Here is a 7,207-nt window from a genome sequence, read left to right as displayed (position 1 = left end):
GAAATTGATATAACGCTTGAAAATTTGTGTGTTTTTAGTAAGATCGAGTTAAACAAAAATGGTGTGGGGGTAACACAATAGACACATCAGATACCTATTTATTAAAAGTTAAAAACCATTTGTTGAAATCTTAAGTACGAGTGTATTAAACAAAAAAGCCAATATTTAAATAAGGATTTAAAAAAAATTCATATCTATCTATCTATCTATCTATCTATCTATCTATCTATCTATCTATATATATATATATATATATATATATATATATATATATATATATATATATATATATATATATATATATATATATATATATATATATATATCAACTTTAATGCAGCATTAAAGGTGAAAGGTTAAATTTAATTACCTTTTAGTGTAAGTAAAGATTACCTTTTCACCTTTACTTTTTGTAAAGTTGATACAAAGATGACCTTGCTTTTTGGAGCACCTTTAATTAGATTTACTTTGCAAGTTAAGTTTTGTAAAGGTGTTTTTTCAAGCAGTGTCCTCAGCTACATATTTCAAAAAATTAATTTTATAGTTTAAGGTATGAGAAAAAACTTCTATCAATATTTAAATAAAACAAAAATGCATTGATCTATTATTTTCTAAAAACAATCAGAATTTTCTGTAGCAAGAAAACAGATTTTTAAAGCTGTTTTTATACTTTCACCATCATTATTTCCGATTAAAAAACTTGGAAATTAATATTGAAATCCTTTTAGATATTGAAAATATTATTTAACAAGGAAAATCTCACTTGTAAAAACAGAGCTTAATATTTTATGAATGCTTTTAAAAAATAAAATTTGATCAGTTACTTTACAAATTGTAATCAATGAAATTAGACTTGTCATTTCTATAATGACAATGCATTCTTGAATAAACTGGTAACTTGCCAAATACCAAGTAAGGTTTTTCAAGATCACAGGATCAAAAAAGAACTTTTAATGTTTTTCGTGATGCTGTTACTAAAACTAGATTAATAAGATTCAAAATCTTATATAACTTTTGATGTTTCGTAAACAAATGCACAACATAAACAAGATATAGCTACATGAATTGAGAGGGGTGTGTGAAATAATACTTACGGAGTTTTCTCGGTCGAGTGATTGTTAGATGAAGTTGTTTTGGCTTCCCAATTGCATTTATAGCATTCTTTATCTGCATAAAAGTGTATCTATATTTAATTTTGAATATGTTAGAAAAATCTGCAAGTTTTTATTAAAATTGAATACATTTGTGGGAAATAACGAATGACAATTACTCGCCTAGGTATACATGTATATTATATTTTTCTACCTCATTTCATCATATATTATCAAATTCTCTCAATTTCTATCAAACCAATAATTGAATTATATACTATTATTGCAAACTAAAATGTATTTGTATCTCTTTCTCAAAATATCAGACTTAAATAAGGTTAACATATGCTTAACAATAACTTTTTTATTAACAATTCGGTGGATATAATTAAATATCCACCGAAATATCTCACAGATGGAAAAAATACATTTTGGAGTTTATGAATGCAAAAGCCATTTATTTGACTAAGAAAGGGACAATTTTTATATGGTAAGAAGACAGTAAACCAGAAATAACACTTTTTTTTCAAACAAAATGCTGGGGCATTATGATTAATCAGTGCCTGCGTTTTTCAATTTCCCTAGGAATGTTATTTTTAACATAGAATGCAATGTACATGTTTTAAATTTACACAAGTTTATTGATGAAAAGAAAAATTCCGGATAATGTTAAAATAGACGATAACTTACATGTGTATTAAGGAATGTTTTTGAGTTTTGTGTGAGTTATTGGTGTGTAAATCTCACAGACTTCTCATGAAAGCATTTTCATGAAGCGTGCTAGAAAGAAGTGTAGGTTACTTGTGTTCGTAATTTTCTATAAAATGCACAAACAATTAAAGCATAATGTAAAATATTATCTAATAAATTGATTGAGAAGAAATGTATAATAAAGAACCTTTGCCTTTTTCAGATATTGATGTGAATAGAAAGCGAAGTTTGAAAAAAAAAACAATTTCACTTCAGTCAAAAAAACTATACAATATATAAACTAAAAAACAAATGATACAATGGTTATAATCTTATCACATTTATAAGACTTTTATTGGCTAGAAGGAATTTTTGGGACACATTGAATGTGCAGACGTGTAAGTTTTCATGATTTAAAAATAGATCGTCCTGTCTAAATGGATAATTTGATAATTTTTATAAAAATTATTTTTTTTTTTTTTTAAATCGTCAGACCTCTCTTTTATAACGTATAATTACATTTTTAACAGTGAAATACTGAAATTAATTTATGAAATAAAAACGATATTGTGTCACACTGTGAAATGATATCAAAATGATATCCTTTCACGGTGTGACAAATATCATAAATATCAGTGCGGTAAAACTCTCGTTTTCCTTCTCATAACTAGGAATGTTGTAAAAGGTACTCCTTGCCCTGTTTTAAGATAGAGAAGGTAAATAAACTATTTTGAAAGAGAATAAAACTGTCAAAATTCCTCCAATATGTCGTTGAAATTCATGTTTACAGAAATTTCAATCTCACATCATTTAGCTATGACGTCTCAACCGCTCAACTATGACGTCATGTAGCCTATGAGACTGTATTACAAAAAGACAAAGGCAAAAGAAAAACCAAAGGAAATGTAATAAACAGAAAATTCAATGTTTTGTTGTTGAATATGGAATTTATTTCACTCGTGAGACAGGATTTCTTTCATGTTCACTCGTGAAAATATAAAAAAAAAATCCTGTCCCACTCGTGAAATAAATTCCATATTCAACTACAAAGCATGCAGTATCCTATATTTGTTAGGGGGCATTCATTAAACAAGAATCACCATTTACCTAGTGGTTTCCGCTCATCACTCATTTATTTTAAAAAGGCAACAAAGATAAACTTTAAATTACAGATCTTTGAGATTAAACAAATAGACTTTACAAGATTTTAGCGTTCGCTCTTGCAAAAAAAAAAAAAAATACAAAAGGCTATAAACAAACTCGTAAGAAATGCAATATCAGTATTTACGGTATCAAAGGTTTTTATAGCGATAAATGCAAGATTAATATTAGAAATTTTAGAATAGTGCATGGAAAATGATAGTGAAGGATTTTTTTTTTTTTTTTTTTTTTTTTTTTTTGATTTCCAAAAAACGTTCGATTCAGTCAAATGGACAATAATTTCTCAAGTTCTTAAAAAATAATTTTTGGTGACAACTTTATTGAATGTGTTAAAATTCCATTTGAAATCATAAAATAAATGGAAATAGCGCACAGTTTTCAAGTCCAAAGTCAATTCAAACAATACAAATCAGAAGCAGAGGAAACACAGACCTCTAAAACATCAGAGGTGGGATCAGGTGCCATGGAGGAGTGACCATCCTCTGTCAACCGGAAATAACGGAACTAATGACAGATTGTATTCGCTGTCATGCAATACCTAACTTAAGAACCCTGAAACCAGGGCCATGAATTTTGAAGTTTAAGTTGAGCTAAGACTCAATGTTAACTACATCTATGTTAATAGTTTGGCTGCATGGTGTCAACTCGTAAGGAAGATTTCGTGAAAAAACACTAATTTTTATGATTTTATCCCCACCTCTCAGGCCGTAGAGGGTCGGGGATCATAAGATTCTTACTCTTTCAAGGGTTGATGATATATGCCAAAATTCCTTGAAATTGGTTCATAAGGCCTAGAAGAGAAGTTGAAAATGCTTAAAAAGTTTATAAACGATGATGAATGGACTTCGCATGACGCACGACGGCAGATAAAATTAGATGGCAGTGGGTCACCTGAATGACTCAGGTGACCTTAAGACTTACATAAATAGGCCTCTGTTGAGTTGTACTGTCTTGGACAAGGTGAAGTATAATTTGTGCAATCAAAGTGGTAGTTGTCTTGAATGATTGCTGCTTCGGTGTCAAACTCTGTACAAAAACCTTCAATTAAACATTAAAATTGTGTATTTGGATTTACACTGATACATGTAGACATTTATTTAACACAAAGTTTGATTAATATCAGACTTTTTCATCTGATGTACAGTACGGTAAACAAATGCAATCAATTGCTGCTAGAAAATAATTATACTAAGTAAAACTTAGTCTTATATTGGCATATATGTAAACGTTTGAAAGCAGATCAATCTCATCGCTACACTATTATGTGACTTTATTCATTTTAAGAATCATTTCCCTTACGTTGAAAACCGAACATATTTATACTAGCTAAACGTATCGTTCAACCTTCCCAGAATATAAATTCCTAGAAGTAGATATTTTAGGAATAACAAAACATAATCATTAAAAGTTTTCATTTTAAACGGTTTCATATCTCATAAGCATATTTATACATTAATTTTTAATAATCCCCATCCACCCAACGCCTCCCGGGAAAATATCGCACACACAACACTAACTTATATCCATAGATCAGGCCAGTCTTCCGGATTACAAAAATGTATATCTAGAAAAGTTTATGAAACCTTAATTTATTCTATTCATGTAATATTACTTTTTTTTATTATTTAACAAACTGCTGCTCGGTCACGTTGAGAATCGATTGTATCAATAATTGATAGATCTAGAAAGAGAATATGTGATGCTTGTGTTTAGTTAACACTCTTGCTTACACAATCCTTCAACCACATCTACATGTTTTTTCGTAATAATCTAACAAAAGACTAGCTAAAAGTAATCAAATGCATGAAACTTGATTGAATCATTTATATCTTATCCTTTGTTGTTTTAAAAACGATTTTGTTTCTAAAATTCTATCTGAATATTTTCTAAAATATCGAATAAAATTTACCGTTAACCTTCTTTCCAGGTGCACAAACTTCAATATTTTTGTCTCCTTTTGCATTTATAACGCAATGGTATTTGAAATTTTTCGGATTTGTGCATGATTGTAGTCTTGCATGGTGCTCACAATTTTTGCGCAAAGCTGACTGTGCTGCTTCTAATTTGTTGGAGGGACAGGAGACTACATACTCTACTGTACCCAAGGAATAGTCACACGATTCTAATAGACACACGATGCAATCCTGAAGAAATAAAGATATTTTATTAACACCTCATTTCGCAAGTTCTATGGTAGATACAATCACCTTGTCAGCAAATACAATAAAATCACTGAGTCAAATGCTGACTGACGTTTTTCATACTAATTGTTAGGCCATTATTTACACACTGATTTTTCCGTTATTTTCCCGATTATGACAAGGAGCACACGGCGGATGTGACAGGTCGGCAGGGGATGCTCACTCCTCCATGGCATTTGATCCCACCTGATGTTTTGGAGATCTGTGTTTGCTCTGCTCCTGCTTTGTATTGTTTAATGGACTTTTGAGCTTGTATACTGTTCGTTATCTTCATATATTTCATTCCCCCATTTTTTAATCCTGAACTAACATCATAAATTCATCTACACAATGCATAAAGTTGAATTGTACACGATTTAGAATAAAAAGAGTCCAAAGGGACTCTATGGTCCCTTAATACAACGTTTGAAATGATCAATGGAATGAAAATTTAATAACTCACACCTAATGCACACCTTAACAAAGGTATTTTAGAAGATTTTGAAAGTTATCTATCTTTAATTGCGAAAAAAAAATACATAAACACTAAACTTACGACACCTTAACCAAAAGAGGTCATTATTTAAATGAAGACTTGCATCAACATAATATGTCAAAATATCTAATATCCTTGCTATCTGAATGATTTTTAAGAAAAACTATCCCAAATTAAAATGCCATTCAAATCCAAGGTTGATATGATGGGGAAAAACTGGATTAAAAAAAAATGAATATCTGCTTATCAATAAAGATTATTGTAGCCCAAACCAAATTAGTCAAAATTTATAAAATATAGGATAAATCTGAAACACACTGAAATACTTGCATAATAATATGACTACTCACAATGCACCGATCTTTCTTCTTAGGAAATTTTAAAAGTTTTTGCTCATATATATATACTGAAACGCAAAAGAAACGCAACAAGCAGTAATCTACAAATATTTGAATTTTTTTATCTAATGATTTTCAAAAATAAATACACTAAGGTAAAACTTGATTTGAAAACATCAGAGATTTGATGAAAGAGTTATATGATTATCTTTTACCTTTAGAAAGTAACATATGACTGTTAAAACACCCCCACCCCGGCCATTCAATTACAGCGTGCAAGACTGCCATGTACAACAGTTGCAGCTTGATTTCTACGATGCAATAGGTTCATCAATCTCGAGATCTGAGCGAAAAAAATATTCTTTACCAATTTTAAATGCCTGTTTTTCGGACAATGAGGTCGAATTTTCTCTAGCCAAGCGCAGTATAGTAACCCTTGGACTTCCGGTCCAAGGAGTGTCATTCATGCTAATGATACGTAAGAGTCTGTTGAGGCGTGATGTGGGTCATATTTGCATCTGCAACTCTCCATCATCTTTAGTTTGAGATTGTCCAGCTAGAGCAATGGAAATGCCTGCTTAAGTCATTTTCAGCAAGCCTTGGCGTCGCTTACGGAAAAGAAAGGGGAATTTATTCTTCGGATGCTGCATTACTTATGATGAACAGATACAAATCCTTAAAACCCCATATTATTGCCAAATGTTTTGTTAAACATGCAATTTTTGATTTCTGTTAAGCAGACTCAAACTTAACTTACGGTAATGGTATGAAAATCATTCAACCGTTAAATTACCACTATTTACAAAGTTGAAGATGTCCTTATTTTTTAGATAAAAAATTATATCTTATATGTAATATGTCCTCCGAAAATATGATGTTGCGTTTCTTTTGCGTTTCAGTATATATATATATATATATATATATATATATATATATATATATATATATATATATATATATATATATATATATATATATATATATATATATATATATATATATATATATATATATATATATTATATGGCTATTGAACTTATATTGGTGAATATTGGCATGAATTGTCTGCACAGCCAACGAGTGCAAATATTCACCAATATTAGTTCCATAATTCTTTTAATATACAGCTAAAACACTTTTCCATGATCTATGATAATTATTTCAACTAAAAAACTTGAATTAATGCTTTTTTTAGCATCGGTTTTCAAACTAACGCCTGTCCTGTAAGTTTTCAATACCGCACCATTCCAA

General features: G+C 29.8%; 1 long non-coding RNA gene across 1 annotated transcript; it reads right to left on the bottom strand.

The window, feature by feature from the left end:
• Positions 1-1,052: 1,052 nt before the first annotated feature.
• LOC133203407 (uncharacterized) lies at positions 1,053-5,091 on the bottom strand. Its single transcript, XR_009723405.1, has 3 exons — positions 4,852-5,091; positions 3,864-3,980; positions 1,053-1,167 (listed from the first exon to the last, which is right to left on the bottom strand). It is a non-coding gene; the product is annotated as an uncharacterized LOC133203407 (long non-coding RNA).
• Between the last annotated feature and the right edge of the window lie 2,116 nt (positions 5,092-7,207).

Source organism: Saccostrea echinata, unplaced genomic scaffold, assembly GCF_033153115.1.
Source record: "Saccostrea echinata isolate AGI-Se365-2 ecotype Australia unplaced genomic scaffold, CSIRO_AGI_Sech_v1 ptg000050l, whole genome shotgun sequence".
NCBI classification, from domain to species: domain Eukaryota; kingdom Metazoa; phylum Mollusca; class Bivalvia; order Ostreida; family Ostreidae; genus Saccostrea; species Saccostrea echinata.
This window is presented reverse-complemented; position numbering and strand designations above follow the sequence as displayed.